The sequence below is a fragment of the Calypte anna genome, chromosome 12 (genome assembly GCF_003957555.1).
Source record: "Calypte anna isolate BGI_N300 chromosome 12, bCalAnn1_v1.p, whole genome shotgun sequence".
NCBI lineage: Eukaryota > Metazoa > Chordata > Aves > Apodiformes > Trochilidae > Calypte > Calypte anna.
In genome coordinates, this window is record NC_044258.1 from 3825601 (window position 1) to 3842215 (window position 16615).

The window sequence follows — 16615 nt, forward strand, 5'->3', positions numbered from 1 at the left end:
TGCTTTTTGACTGTCACAGCCAGGGCCGAGCTGCCTTTGCTTCGATGAAGAGAGGAGAATGCAGGAGGAGGAGAGCATGGTGAGGTACAAGTAGTGATAGGAGAAGGTGACCTCTTGCTCAAGGGAGCCACCACCCTGGCTGCAGCAGTGGGTGCTGCTCCATCCCTTGGTTCCTGGGAAGAGCAAGGCTGGGGGAGCTCTGCTGCCTCCAGCAGCCGGGTGCTGCCTGTGCTTGCAGCAGGCTGGTGGTGCTGAGCTGGTTTGCTGAAGGCTGAACCGGCTGCTGGATGTTGGCAGGGCCCTGGGTGCCTGTAGCCCTTCCCACAGGCTTGGACAGAGCTGTCCTCTGCCAACAGCTTTGGTGGGGATCAAACGGGATGAGCAGGGAGGTCCGGAAGTGTGTGGGGGGTGTTTGGTCAGATCCTCTCTCCCACACCTATAGTGCCCAGGAAGACAGAGGAGCTCTGCAGAGAGCAAACAGTCCAGCTGGGTCCTGTGGTGCTGCCTGCCCCAGGGGGTGTCACAGAGGTTCAAGGTTGGCCCAACAGCCTGGCCAAGGGGTGGAGATGGCTGGAGGGGCAGAAATGCAGGGAAGAGTTGAGCCAGGTTCCACAAAGGGATGTCCTGGAGCTCCCACCCTGGGTGAGATGGGTTCCCCCTGACCCCACCGGGGCAGCAGCGGGGCCCTGTGCTTGTGGGCACCTCGCTGCTGCCTGAGGGGAGAAGGCACCCAAGGCGATGCTGAAGCCCCTCTGAGGGATGTTTTCTCGATGACATAGTGCTGCAAGAGACTTTGTTCTTCCCCAGGACTTGTCAGTAATTTATACCAGGATGAGTTTCTATTGTCATATATATCTGATACCTCGACCGTCTCGATGTAAGATTAGGATCCAAATCACCAAACGCTTCCGAGGGAAGTTTGGACCGCTTAGACCTCGGGAAGCAGCGCTAGAATGAGAGGCAAATTAAAAGCAGTTCTTTACACTATTTCGAAGCCACTTTTGATTGACCGAGAGGGCTCGACCTGTGCAAACCCAGGTGGTGTGAGGCCCCTCTGCCCCATGGCGGGCGCGGGGCTCTGCTTCCCCCCTGTCCCACCCCCGTGATTATTTATTTGTTGTAATTACCAGCTCCGGGAAACAGGACGCAGACTTTTCTCTTCCACGTGAGCCCTGTAAAACAAGCCGCTCTTGTTGCCTCCGGGACTCCGGTCCAGTTCCAGGGGGTTAAGGGCACTCGCCCCTTGCCCTGCCCTGGGCCGCGGAGTGCGGTGCCAGCTCAGGCGAACCCCGCGGAACCGGCGGTCAGCCCCGCCGCGGCTTTCCGGCCCCTCCCTCTGCCTCCCGGGGTCCCCTCGCCTCTTCCCCCGCGGAGCCGAACGGAGCGGAGCGGAGCTGAGCGGCGGGGAGCGCGGAGCAGCCTCGGAGGTGCAAGCGCCGGACCGCCCCCGCGGAGCCCAGCGGTAGGTCTTGGTGCCGGTGCCGGGGAGAGCGGAACCGGCTGCAGCCCCTGGGCGCGGGGGGGACCCGATCCGAAGCCCGTTCCCCTCTACTGGGACAACTCTGCAAATATTTCCTTACACTGGTTCTCTTCTCGTTCTCCTTTTTAAATTTTATTTTATTTTATTTTGTACTGTTGTTCGGAAAGTGGCAAATTGTCAAAGACAAAAAGTTGCTGCAGATGTTCCAGAGCTCGTTGCTTTATTGGAAGCAGCTCCCTGGGTGGAGGCGGGAGCAGCCTGCGGTTCGGTGGGAGTGTTTGCAAATCAAATGTCATTTGGAGGTGGGGGGGAGGTCTGGCAAAGTTGTCCCGCGAATGCTTTCTCCAAGTTGTGCGGGCTCGCCCGGCTCCTGTGAGCTGAGCGAAAACCAACGAAGTTTGCAAGGACGAGGGGGAAAATAGACGGGAGATCTGAGAGGAGTGCTTTCTGCCCACTGCTGCTGCTGGAGTGCTGGGATCCTGGAGCAAGGGGCTTTGGGAGCACCCAGGGCTGCCTCCTGCCACAGCGGGCAGGGGGCTTTGCCGGCGAAAGTTTGGGGACCGTGCTCTCAGGATCGGTGTGGGAATCCAGCCTCCAGCAGGAGAATCACTCAACTTGAGCAAGAGCCAGCCAGTCCTCTGCTCTCACACCTCCCCTCACCTTATCTCTTCCTCTTGTCGCTCAGGGGCTGGTGCTGGAGCCTGTCGGGCAGCCCAGAGCTGAACCACCCGCGGAAGTGAAGCTGGAGGAGGTAGGGTTGGGTGCGTGGTCCCTACCACCTGCAGGATGGTCCTCTGAGCTTTCTGGTGCCACACTGGTACTAAGTTTTTCTGCAAGCCTTGGGTACTGAGGGAAAAGATGTTACTCTTGCTGAGTTATGTTAGTGCTGAGCTTTGTTTCTTTGCACCCATAGGTGAGGAGTACAGTGAAGGTGCTTGAGTGTGTATCTATTCCTGTGATTTTCTAACAGACAGGCCTGAGCCTCTCCCTTCCAGCTCCTCATGTGACAGTTGTTTTGAGGCATCCTTGTCCTTTCAGTGGCAGAGGGAGGCTCTGGGCACATCCCATAAACATGGCTTTGCTTAAATCTTGGCTGGACTGTGATTTAACACCAAAGATAACAGCTTCTGGTGTATAGAGTCATAGAATGGTTTGGGTTGAAAGAGACCTTAAAGATAATTTAGTTCCAACTCCCATGCATGGGCAGGGACAACTTCCAGTAGACCAGGTTGCTCAAGGCCCCATCCAACCTGGCTTTGAACACTGCCAGGGAAGGGGCAGCCACAGCTTCCCTGGGCAACCTGTATGGGTGTAAAATTATTGGAGAGAGATACAGCTTTCTAGACCTAAAACACTCTTATTAGTGGAACAGATGAAACTATTTTTAATATGACAGATTTTCCTGTAATGGCAGAATGGGGCCTATGGAGGCCCCAAAAAAGGGTCTTAAGCAGCTTGTTTATCCTAGTGGAATCAGCTGGGCCTTCGAAACCCCTTTGAAGACAGTTACACTGCATTAATAGGGCTGGTGTTGGTGTAAAACTATCATCCAAAAATCACACCCTTAATTGGCATTATGTGTTGGCAAACCTTTTCCAGTGCTGCCTTGTTCTTCAACAGCCATGCTATTTTAATTGTATCCATGTATTCTGTCTCACAGGCAAGGAAGGCTCTGAGCAGGATTTATGGAATTCAGTGTGGTGTCTGGAGCTTTACTTCTTCCAGTAAAGTCAAGAAACAGATAGCAAAGCACCTGAGGCCTTCAGTCCTGGGAGGTCCTCAGGGATTCTGCTTTTGTGGGACTGCTGGTCTGGGCACATTGCAGTGAGGTGCTTTGTATGATGTGCAGGTAAACTGTAGCATTGCAGTGCATTTAAGAATGTTTTTCTCTTAATTTTCAGTCAGCTTCTGTGACTGGAGAGATCTCTCATTCTTTTCCTTCCATTTGTCCATCCACTTTAACATCTTTTCAGTTGCATCAGGTGGTCATGTGGTATCACATACTTCAAAATTTATCTGACCTGCTTGAAGCTGGAAGCAGCTGTCTTTATTCCATGTTGTGCAGAGTGGTTGATTGCCTTTCAGATGTGATGATGGGCAGGGAGTCCCTCTGTGCTTGGTGGCACTAAAGCTGACATTCCAGTGCTATCAGCACCTTCTGTCCTGCTCAGGCATGCTGTGTGGGAGAGCAACAGCAACCCCCATACTTGAGGTCTGGGTGTGTGAGTGTAGCTGAGGATCTGCTGACCCACAGGAAAGGGCTGGTGAGCACACAGCACTCTGCACCAAGCACTGATGTGTGCAGCTTTACTCCTGTTTGTGCACAAGATGAACCCCATCAGACACCTGAGCCTGGCTTTTGGCTCTGGTGTGATCAATGGCTACGGAGCAACAGTTCTGTGAGGAGATGGCATCTTTTTCAGGCTCTCTGTCTGGTTGGTGCTCAGCGCTGTTATTACACTTTCTGGAAATGCTTTGTTTTGCTGGACAGTTCCAGCACTGTCCATCCTGTTGTTGAGGGGCATTTCCATGCTGCCAGAACTGCTCCAGCCCTTTGGATGTCCATTCCTCTGGAGCTGCAGGAGCAGGAGAGTAGTTACATCTCACCTCCAAGCTGTGACCTGCTTTCACTCAGTGTTAAGAATACTGCTTTTTGTGCTGCTTCTGTGTGTGTTGGAACCTCTAAAGGCTCCTGCAGCTCCTGTTGCTGTAGGGGTTGGTATCTGCTCATAGTTCTCAAAGCCTGCATAGGCATGGTTGGGTGTAGAGGGTAGCTCAGCTGTACCTTCTCTTTGTGCCCTTGGATGTGCTCACTGCCAACCATGCCTTTCACAACTGCCTTCTTGCCTTTATTCTGGGAGATGACAAATGTTTGCAATGCTGGTCTTCCCTTTTAAACTGTTCTTTGGGAAATTTTCCATGCCTGGGAGACTTTCCCCTGGTTTGTGAGTAGGAGGTAGGATTTAATTGCTTCTGGCAAACCCAGAAGTGTCCCTAAAATGATCCAGATATTTTTGTGGTTGCTGAAAGACTTACAGTGGGCATGTGCTCTCCTACAGCTGCCTTCTGGCTTTTCATCATCATACCTTGAGGAAACCAGACTGCTGCTGACTGGCCCATCAGTGCTGGGGGTTGATTCCACGAACTTCCAGCTTTGGGGCAACCACTATCCTCCTCACACTGTGTCCTCACATTCCCCCAGGAGAGGGCTGCACCTCAGGGGAGTTCTCCTTCCTTTTCTGTCCCAGGACTGACTTGAGCTGAGGTGTTTCTTTTCTTGAGTGGTTTGCAGATCCTTTCTTCTGCTTTCTTTCAGCAGAAAGAACTGTGATTCATTTATTCTGCCTCTTATCTCCCCTTATGTGTACCCATGGCCCATATGTTTAGAATAAAGCTCTGATACAGTGATACGGTCTCCTGCATTCACTTTTGTTTAGCTTTTCCTCTCATTCTCTTGCATTAGAAATTTGGATTTCCTTCCAGCTCATTGCCATAATCTTAACCTTCTCTTTTGCTGGGAGTGATGTGATGCCTTTCAGGTTCTTATTCCACGTATATATAGATCAGGAGCTGAAAGAGAGGGAGTTCTGAAGGGATTTTCCAAAAAGTGGTTTGTTTTCTCCTGCTTATTTTATTGTGGTCCATTTGTATGAAATCAAAGTGTTGAACCAAACATATATCCCACTTAGATATGCAGAAACAGCATATGTGGCCTGGATCCAGTCCTTCTGCTGAGCCATGGTAAGAGCCACACCAGACCCTTTAAATTACCTTCTATTCTTGTGTGTTACAACCCTCTGTATATTACTCAGGAAAATTAATCTGTGTTAATTACATCTCCTGGTCTGCTTTGAGAGAGCCATGCATTCCTGTCTGACTTGTTTGCTCATGAACTCTGTGGATGGAATCCAAAACTGGGGGGAAGTTCAAGCACTGTCACTGCAGCTCACCCTGACTTCAGTGTCCAGCTGTGACCTCCAGGCTCCCCGGGCAGGGATGTTTGGCCCAGAGGTGTCACTGACATTTGTCACTGGGTGCACTGGAGCCTGTGGCTTTCTTCAGTGTGGTCTCAGTTTTATGAATGAAGGCAGGGAATGACTGCTGAGCTGCTCAAACCCCTGCCAGGAATCCAGTCTGGTGGAGACCTGGGTGGAAACAGCCCTGTGAGATGAGCTGCTGTCCCACCGTGGCACATCTGCATGCCCAGCCCCAGGTGTGGTGGATGGCCAGGATGCTGCTGAGGTCTGGAGGTGGTCTGGGGTCAGGGGATCCCAGAGAGAAGTCATGATAAGTACATTACACACTCCTTTGTGTGAAGGATTAAAAAGTATTTCCTTTCACCTCATAGGCTCATTCCTGCCTATTTTGGATGGATGTTTTTATATATTTTCTCTTTTATCCTTAGCATGGAACTTCTTTTAGTTCAGGTCTGTCTTTTGTTTTTGAATGTCTTCAGTGAACACACTGTGGAGACAAGGAGCTCTTTTTTTTCCCTGTATGTACAGAACATTTTAGGAACTGCTAACCCTTTACACCTATATATGTGTAGTTAAAGAAGAATCTTAATGCAGTCCTGTCTAGACTCATCGAGAAGAGAGAGAGAAAGCAGTTTCTGGGCATGGATACATGACTTCTTGGAAGCAGAAAATAGAACCAGAAAATATTATATCCTCAACAGAGCTGGCAGAAGGGGTCTTATGGATGTTCTTAATCCTCCTCATTGCAAAGTCAACCAGGTTAGCTCAAACCACCTTTGTTTTTTGACTTAAATTAGCTGAGTCTGCACTAGCACAGTGAATGTTCTCTCTGTCCCTCCTGCCAGACAGGCAGTGGGGGACTACCAGCCAGCTGCTGGTCCTCAGCCAACTCCTGCTGTAGCCGTGCCCAGGAGAGACTGTCTGTGTGTCCCCCAGGCTTTACTTCTGTGGAAGCTGAGCCATTTATCCAGTTATACTTTTGTCAGACAGAATCAGCTTAAGATGTGCCCCTGACACTCATGTTTGTGCTGTCCTAAATCATTTCATCTTGGCACCTCTCCCCTGGTTGTTAGCTGGGGTCCCATTACCAGTTCTTTCTGAGAAATTTCACAGGTCACTCATGCTCTGTGGCAGCCATCAGCAGTGGGACCAGGTGAACTCCTTGAGAGTGTCTGTGGTTCAGGGTGAGCAGCTGTTTTACCCATGTATGGCAGTTCTCTTACCTGATGATTTGTAAATGATTGTTTGGGAATGATGTGACGTTTAGAATGATGCTGGATATGAAGGGACAGAGGTGTAGGTGATGCCTGTGAGATTTGAATTCCCATGAAAATTAGAAGGCAATTTGTTACCTGTGTCTGTGACAGTCCCATTTGGAGTGTTTTACAGAAACAGCTTCTAGGACTTGCTTTTCTGTACTGTGCACTGGGCTTTGGAGGCCAGGTTACTTATTAAAAATAATAAAAAAAAAGGAAGATGGTAGGCAGAAAAGTGCTGTTCTGCTGGCGACATGAATCTTTAGATAGGAGGGAGAGAGATTTTAAAACTAAGAATGCTATTTTAAATATATGTTTGGAGTGGGGAAAAAAAATCACTACTGCAAATGGTGTGGGTTTTTTTTTAAGAATCACGAACAACTATTTAGAAATTATTAATTTTTGCACCATGTGAGCACTGTAAAGCTTCATCTGTTTGCAATAGTATTTCAAATGATTTAAAGTTGTTTGCATGAGGTTTGCTTTTACCATGTCATTAAATGTCAGGGATTTGTTCCAGCTGCCCTCCACAGATGTATCACTCATGATGGATTTTGCATGGCAACCAGCTGCCAGGTTTTAGTTTTGATACCAAAGCCCAATTTTGTTTTATTTTAATATAGGTTTGCTTTGCAGAATTTATTACTGACTCTAAATGGAATTGGCAGAGAAGGTACTAGCAACTCCACTGACAGAGTTACTGGACGTGGCTTGCACCTTCTGAAACCCCTTTAGGTGTCAGTGGTGGGCATCTGTGGAGATCACTGACCCCTCTGACCACTGCCAGAACTTTTCCCACAGCACCACCTGTCTCTGGTCATTGCCTTTGGTCAGGAGGTAGCAGTCCTCTGATCTGGTCTGTTGGCTGCACAGTTCAGAGGAGCAACTGCCTGATTTGCTTTAGGCAAAGTCCTGAGGGTTATCTCACTCGTTAGGCTATTGGAGATAACCCTGGTGGCTTTTGGGTCTGTCTCTTTCCTGAAGGGAATTAGGGAGGATGGTGAGGCACTGCTGGAGTAGCCACATCTGAAGGGAGCTGGGCTGCTGCTGGTGTGAGGACAGGCAGGTGGGGGGCTCCTAACAGCAGAATGAAGTCACCACTGAAGGTGGTCATCTTTTTCTGAGCTGCTTTCTTACCTGGTGGCTCTACCAGGTCTATTGGGGCTTTTATTTTCCTTGCTCAGTTTTAATGGCCAGAACACTTGCATTTGGGAGCATGTTGTGTTCTCCTGTTCTAAACTAGTCTGCCCCCTGCATGGGTCTGTCAATATAACAATATATTACATCTCTTATGTATTACATACAAAATATAATATTAAAATATAATAGACAATATATTATATTCTTACATGTAGTATAGCTATATAACATATAACAATAATATAATATATATAAACATAAATTATAATATATACTAAATACATAATATATTAGGTACTAAATATATAACATATGATATAGGTAATATATTATATAACATATATTATATATAATATATATATAACCAAGATAGCATACTGCCTGATGAATTTGGAAGACCAGGGATGATTAATGTATAAAACTTGGATAGCCACTTGGAAAGGACAGAGTGTGGTACTGCACAGAGCAGATTGGTTTGGGGGGTTACCTCTCAGCTCCCAGGTGGTGTAAATGGATCTGATCAATCAGAGGAACTGCAGAGTGCTCTGCAACATTACAGATTACAGAGCAAACCAGAGATGCACTCTGCTTTCTCACAGGCTGCTTGGTTCCTGGCATGGCTGCTTGCATACCCAGAAGGATCTGTCCTGTGGAAAGTGTGGGCTTTTCTGAAATGCAGATATTAACAGCAGAAGCACACGATGAGGAATCTCTGTTAATTTTTATTAAGATTTTTGCATTCTTTTCAAGATGTTAACATAGGATAATATACCCTGAGGCGTTGCAAGAGGATGAATATTTAGGATGTGTAAAAGAACAGGAACATGTAATAATGTCTCTTCAGTCTGGGCAAACAGGTTAACTTGAGTGCTTCACTTTTATTCCTACATTTAAATAAAATTAACTAAGATGTTAGTAATCAATATACTCAGAGGTAATACTTACATTTACTAAAATCTCCCCTTCTGTAAAGAGTAAAAAAATACATTAGCAGCACGTTTGCCATGAAGGTGAAGCAAGCCTCTAGACTAGACATTATTGTGTATTTAATTCTGGTTCTTGCTTACATTTCTGTAGTTTGTGTTTGCTTGTCTCTGAGGCTGGTACCATCACACACAACTGAGATTCCAGGTACTGCCACCATTCTGGTAGGTTCTTGCCCTGGAAAAAACAACTGAACAGGCAATGAAGTGTGTCAGACAAGCATGTCTGTTTTAAATGAAATAGTCTCCACTGGCTTGAAAATGAAATGTTTCCATTTCTTTTTAAGCCTGCTTTTCTAGAAGTTATTTGAAGAGCCTCAGTAACATCTGCCACCAGTAATATCCTTAGGTTTAGGTCCATGCAAAGTGTGTGATGTTTCCATGGGTGAATGTACTGGGTTCTGGATGGGATGCAGCACTAGGTGCAAGAGTGTGGGCAGCAGCAGAGCCCAGGGGTTGTGTCCTAATACTAGGAACTTCTTTAAGCTGCTTTTTAATGGCATTTTTTTCCTGATGGGTAAATGAAGTAGGTCTCATTTCCTCATTAGAAGAAAAACTATGTGAAATAAGAAGAATGCTGCCTGCAAATCATATCCTGCTTGCATCCTTATTAAATTAGCACAGATTTGAAGCTGCAGAGTGACTGCAGTCCATCTGACCTGCCTCCCCTCCTCCTGCCTATTGACACTGATATTAAACTATGGGAAAACTCAGGCTGCTGGCAAAATGGGTGGAAAATCAAATGTTTAAATGTTTTGCTTGAACATTTTGTGGTTTCCCTTGAAATTCTTTGTGTGAAACAAAGGATGTTCTTTGTTCTTTTTTTTTTTTTTGGGGGGGGTTTGTTATTTATTTGAAAAAATCTGCAATGTCACTTCTGCAGACTGCAGACATTTCTACAGAAATGGCATAAGTTCTCCTCCAAAATCTTTTTCTTTTTTTTTCTTTAACCTGAAAAAAAATTACAAACTGCAAAAAAATTATCTTTTGATGGTGAAAAACAATTTGTTGGCAGATTTGTACAAATGCATTCAGAATCAAAACATTAGCAATTTGGAAAAATCTTGAAATAGAGTAAATTCACATGACCCCCTCTTGGAAGCTTTTAAGTTTTGCATTCTTTGCTCCAGCACAATTCCCACTGAAGGAATACTTCAAAAAATAAGATTATGGCTTCTTTAAAAATGTCATTCCTTGCTTTTTGGGTATGGTACTAAGTTGTGTTTATGTATCTTAATCTTATCCTGTTTTACAAGATCAAAATTAAGCTTTCATGGATTTGTTTGGAGTCTGGAAAAGACAGGAGCCCATTAATAGGATAGAAGTCACTGCTTTGCTAAACTTGCCAGCTGTGGATGCCCTGGCTCTGCTGGTGGGAGGTAGTGGGGAGCTGCCCTCTCTCCTGGGCATCCCTGGTGTGTGGCATTGCTCCTGCTCCTCATCACCTCCTCAGGCCTGAGGAGCAGCAGCAGACCCAGGGGAGGGGCTGGAGCCCTGCAGGGAGGAAGGGGGTTTCTGCAGCTGGGGTGCAGCCAAACAGAGCAAAGCCCTGGGAGCAAGCAGGGAGAGGGGGGTGCACCCATGCTTGGCATCCTCAGTGCCTGCACAGTTCAGGGCTTCTGAGCTTTGAGGAGCAAAGCATCACAAAACTGGTGGCTTTTTGAAGCCTCACAGAAATGGTGGCTTTGTGACGGTGTGCGAAAGGACCCTTTAAGTCACATCTCCTCTGTCCTCTCATTCAGACTGGCTTCTGCTGTGATGCTGGCTTCTGCTGAGAAGTTGTTACTCCAAGAGTATTCCTTTGTTATTCCAGAATCACTGAGACACTAAATTGGCTGTTCATTAACTGCCTTAGAGAAAAATAAGATTTGATTAATCATCATTTCAGCAAATTATAGCCTGCTCTACAGGCTAATGAAATTAAGCAGTGAAGAGCTGCCTCTCTGCCTTTGCTGTGCAGCCCTCCCTGTCTGGCCCTGACCTGGAGGGCTTGAGGTGCACAGAAATGAGGGGTCACCAGCATCAACCAGGGATGGGGGAGTGTAGGGTGGGAGGATCACCACATTGCTCAGGTTGGAAGAGACCTTGAAAGTCATGGAGTCCCATGCTAATGAGGTGAGGACCATGGAGCACTGCCCAGGGCACCATGGAGATGATGCTTATGCCTCGCAGAGGTGCAAGTTGTGGACATAACCCCATGAGACATGTCTGCTAGCCATAATTCCTAACCTTTGACATCATTCCACTTTATTTATTTCTTTATTTATTTTTAAGCAATCATCTTTATAACTGAGCAGGATCAAATTTCTGAGCCGAGATCTTGACTTCATCATTGAAGAATGTATTCAGGTTTTTTTTTCCTAAAACATAGAATACATTAGTTGGTACTATATTTTGCATTTTCCAGGTTTTACCATACACAGTTGCTGATAACAGACAAGAATGAATTTAGATAATTGTGCAGCAGTGAAAGGTGCAGCTAGCACCTTTGCTTTAGAATAAACTGGATTATCCAAAGGTCTAGAGCTTGAAGAAAGGAAAATTCTAGAGATCTGAAGATGCATGATGCATTCATTAAGAATTCCATGCAAGGTGTTTGCAGGTGTTACAGCGCTAACAATTTAAACAGCAGATTCTTCACATGAAATTGCTTTGTTGCCTTCTAGCCCAAAACAAAAGTTCCTCCAAATAATTCTAATTCTCTACCATCTATTTCTCACAGAACCTTCATTTACTGTGTTCCCTGACTGTTGCTCCCCTTTACTCTCTTTTAGGGGATCAGTGGTTTAAAAGCAGCTATAACTGTTCCCTCATCCACGTAGGGTTGGCCAAGGGACTGAAAGAAAAACAAAAATAAAACCCCAAACCATCAGGGTGTCTCTGCCTAAGGGTGCTCCTTCAGCATCCCTGTGTGATTTGATTTAGCATCATTTGGGACATTGTCAGGGGTGACTATGGGATTACATGGAATTTGCTTTCAAGAATGTTGAGGAATGGCACAACCATTTCTGGTTTGCACTTTGCCCTTTTCAAGACCTGCACGTTTAGGAAAGGGCTGTGTCAGGTGGCTGCTACTTCAGGGTCTCTTGGGGTTTGGTGAGCAGCACTTAGGACCTGATGGTGGGGTTGTGGATGGATGAGCAGGAGTGACAGGACTTGAGGACCACTCTACCCCTTCTTCTGTGATGTATGTGTTTGGATGCTTTGTGATTGCTTTAACTAATCCCAGTGCAAAATTTGAGGAGAGGTGATTCCTCCTTCTCTGAAATGTAGTCTTCTCATCATTAAGCATGATAATGACTGCAAATGCAAGACAGAACTGAGTCAATAACAGTAGAAGAATACTAATATAATTAATAGAAGAAAATTTAGAGATGTTTTGTTGTGGGCTTTTTTTGGTATGTCTTTAAATTTTATTTGTTCTTCATATGTTTAGTTTGGGTTTTACTGTGGCTTTTTTTCCCCTAGTAGTAGCAGAAAGATCTCCTCTGTTAATGGGAGGAACTGAGATTGTGTCTGTTCTAGCTGATGGCAGCACTGGAGAGGAGTGAATGGGAGTCTTGTAGCCCCTATCCCATGAAACCTTTTCATTGCCAGAGATCCTGAGCAGATGCCCGGGCTTTGCTGGGTCCTAAGGGTTCTCTCTGGGCTTCACCAGAGCTTTTCCCGTTGAGGGGATCGTGGAGATAGGAATTACCACCAGCTCTGGTGGTGGCCCTGGGCAAGGACAGCTGTGTTCCTTCGGTGTGGAAGCTGTGGTCCCCTCTGTGCTGGCAAAGGGTGACCAGGACCTCTGCAGGAGCGTGAATCCCTCATTCCCGGGGTTTGGTGAATCCCTCATTCTCAGGGTTTGGTGAATCCCCCATCCCGGGGTTTGGTGGGTGGGAAGCAGCAGCTGAAGGGCCCCATTTGGGTGGAGGCAGCAGCCCCAGCGCTGCCCTGGCCCTACCTGGGTCAGGCTGCCGGAGGGAGGGCTTTGAAATGCGACGCGGCTTCCCCAGGCATTGGGGGGTGGAGGGGTAAGAAGTGAATTAACCATATCATAGGCACATGGTACTTCCCTGCTCAGATTACACTGCAAAATCTGGGCAGTTCCTAAGATAGAGCTGGAAAAAGGGGATTTGGGAGTGTGAGCAGCCCCTGGAGCAGAGCACAGCTGCTATGGCTGGGGACAAAAGGTGATAGGAAGGCTCCCGGCATCTGCATTGCTGCACAGCCACAGGTCAGCAGAAACCCTTCCGAGTCGGGACGTTGGTTGCAAATTTCCTGGGAGATGGGTGAAATCACTTTGTTTGAGTGCTGGCTTTGCTTTGTGCCTTGTATTCTGCTAGTTGCAAAGACTGAATCCGGCTGCCTTTCTCTTTGAGTTTGTACTTTGTTTCCTAGATTTACTTTCTCGCTGCTCATCAGACTCTCAAGCTCTTGTTAAATATCTTGTGTTTCACACAGTTCAAAGACTTCTTTACTGAGGGGTGGACTCGCTTTGTTAGTTGAAGCTGCTAAATCTGTGTCTTGTCTGCTTGTGGACAAAGCTTTTCTGCAGGATTAATTTTTTATTTTTTATTTTCTTTTTCCAAAACACTCCATAAGCAACACATGTGTTTGTGCTATTAGTCTGAATTTTTGTGTGTGTCTTCTCCTCAGAAGTCAGATTCTTACAAAGCCAATAATTTTAACACTGCTCCTGGCCTCTTGACTGGGAATTCAGAGAGTATTTTACCTCACAGACTGAAGGGAAAGTTAGGTTTGTTTTTGTTTAGTGTAAGTCAAGAAGTAGCAGTGATTCAGTGTGACAGCCTGAATGTGAGCCATATGAACCAAGCTGCACAAGCATAAAGGATGATTGTGCTGCAAAATATCTCCAAGTAATTTCGATTTTGACACACTTACCACTTCTCAAATTGCATTTCCCCCTCCCCATCCCTCCTGCCCTTCCCCCACCATGCAAAATATATGCATTGTCTCTGGGAATACTAATGGTTGGGCTAAAAGTCATTTGCTGCTGCGAATTTTATTAGAGCAATGTGAGAGCTTCACAAAGAGATGAGAATAATTGCCTTGGCTTGCATACATAGTCGTAAGTAACAGCATTATAGGCTTAGATAGCTCAGATTTTATATGATAATTCTTATCACCAAGAGCATGTAAGTGGCATCTACTTATCTGTTTCACTAACATTTTGAAATGTCCTGCAGATAGAAGTTTTCTGATTTAGGAAGTGTAACTTTTGCACTGAAGTGCTGGAGCAGAGCTCACACGCAGCTCCCGGTGCCTGTGACAAGAGCTGCATGGTGGGGAGCTCTGCTTGCCCCAGGGAGCTGGGCAGAGTGCCACTCAAATCTCACTCTTGGGTGGTGGGTTTTATAGTGCTATTTTTTTCTAATTAAACACTATTGGTTTATTTTGTGCATGTGTTTTGTTTGGTTTTTTATGTATGTGTTGTGTGGGTTTTTTTTCTTTTTTTCTTTTTTTGTAGTCTTTTTTTTAAAAAAAAAAAAAAAAAGAAAAAATTCAGTGGTTTCTCTGTATGGATGGCAAATGAGGGGTGGTTTGATGTTGACTCAGATGGTACATTCTAATTGCAGAACTTTTTGTCCAGCCTTCTCAGTGATAAACATCTGCATGTCTTAGCATTTGGATATAGAAAGGAATAGCAAATGGCTGCTCATTCCTGACTAGGATTTCTTACCAGTAAGTTAAGGGCAGGAGGGTTGTGTGTGTGTGTGAGATATAGTTTCATGTAACATCTACAAAACAGGACATATTTTACTAACTCTTAAACTTGAAGGCTGTATTCTCTTCTCTTAGGAGTTATGTCAGGGAGACACAACAGACACATATCAGGGTCAATGAGAACAGAGTTGGGTTATTCAGGGAATCTGTTCTAAAACATTGGCCCATTCCAAGCCCCACTGAAGTTATTAAGAGGGACCCTGCTGACCCTGCTGGAAATGGGGACAAAGCCAGGCATTGATGGGCTGGATTGTTACACGCCTTTGCTGTTTAATGTTGTATGTGAAGGTTTTAAAGCAGCAAACCAAAAATAATACATTGGATACTATTTTTAAGGCAAAGTCCCAGCAAGATGTCTGTCATCAGGTTCCAAACGATTCCTTGCTTCACTTTAACAATGAGCTATCCATTATATGGTCTTAATTTATGGAATGTTGAACAGTTTCTGGCATTACTGTGCCCATGCAGGAAGAACAGATGGTACTTTTGAGTGAGTTTTGCTATGGGATAAAATGCTCCAGGTCTTCAACAGATTGTATCTGTAAGAAGGCAACAGCATTTATATAAAATAAACAGGGTAGAGTAAAACAACTTGTAATCCTCTGCTGAAGGAAAAATAGTGCCTCTGGGCTGAGGTGATAGTAAGCATTGGAAAGTAACATGGAAAGCTATAGCTTAACATTATTTTTAAGGGTAAACATGCATTTTGCTTAAACATTTGTATTGGAAGGCATCAGTCAGCATACAACATGATCGATATATACTGACAGTAGTCTGTGTATAACAAGAGTATGTTACATTTATCATCAGATATATTGGCTATGTCTTCATCTTGTCTCCATGCATTACAGTTCTATTTTGTTTGATATATAGAACTTTGGCTCTGTGGAAGCAATGAAGATCCAGATCCTGACAGTCCCTATCATGACAATGTATCATGGAGCTAACCCTCCAGAACTGAGTGGAACATCTCCATCATGATGTATGTCTTGCACCTTCCCTAAAAGCCTTACAAGTCAAACAGAGGACTGGTGGGATTGCCAGAAGTCACACCACCTTTCTTTTTCATTCTTCTAAGTGGGGAAGGATTTCTTTCTCCTCAATGGCCTGTGCACTCACATTTGGTGGAGGAATATCTCCTCTAGTTTATTGGTTTGTCTTCCAATTCTGTAAATTTTATTTTTATTCCTGTAGAGTTCTCCTTTGCATAGGCTCTTCAGCTTTATCTCCCTGAAAATAAGGTAATTAATGATGCAAGGTCCCCCCATGTGGCATGTAAGACGAGCTCACACCTAGGGGGCAATCCATCCATCCTGGAATAGGTTATCAGTGCTATTATTAGTCACCCTCTGAAGTTTTACCCACCTCTCTCCTAACCCTAGAGGAAGCTTCATGGCTGAGGTAACTTCTCGAATTCTGGAGTTTATCTGAACCTTTGATATTTGGAGAATTGAAGCTCATGGCCCCTTTGACCTCGTCTTGTTCTTTATACTTTGGATACCCAGGAGCACTACATCAGCAGTTTGCTTTTTGCATTGATTCCCCAAAGTTGTAGCACCTTTCTATTACTGGAAACCTCGTGAAAACCTTCCCTCTCCCAGCCTCCAAAATAACTCAGCTGGGTGGGAATGTTTGCCTGGGCTGCCAAAGCGTTTCAAATCCTTGTGAGGTGAGGCAGGGTCGTGCCACAGGAAGGCTCTCTGCAGGTGCCTCTTTTTGCCGGGTGGCTGCACTGGTGAGAGCACTAACAGAGGAATTTGAGAGAACACCCCAAAGAAGAATACCTCCTGTTTCACTTTCTCTACTTTCCTTGCTCTTTAGGGGGTTGAAGGATTTTGCCTTTTTCCTTGTTAATACCACATGGTCTGTATTTTGGAATACTTTATCTTTTACATATTAGTGACTTTGTCATCTTAATTTTTCTTGCCAGTCATATGCTGAACTGTGCATAACTGTGGAGGAGAGGGAGTATCGGCTCATTCTTCTTCAGTTCTATTAATAATTTCTTTCCCATTGCATAAATCATCTTCACAGTTGTAGGCTTTC

General features: G+C 45.5%; 1 protein-coding gene across 4 annotated transcripts in view; it reads left to right on the plus strand.

The window, feature by feature from the left end:
• Positions 1 to 1078: 1078 nt before the first annotated feature.
• FBLN2 (fibulin 2) overlaps positions 1079 to 16615 on the plus strand; it is a 106857-nt gene continuing 91320 nt past the window's right edge. For 2 of the 4 annotated variants that reach the window (XM_030458463.1, XM_030458466.1), the window contains exon 1: positions 1079 to 1462. The gene's annotated coding sequence lies outside the window, so the exon portion shown is untranslated. Of the gene's footprint in view, positions 1463 to 2165; positions 2232 to 5200; positions 5222 to 16615 lie in introns of those variants that run through there. The other 2 variants (XM_030458464.1, XM_030458465.1) reach the window with 2 other exon arrangements.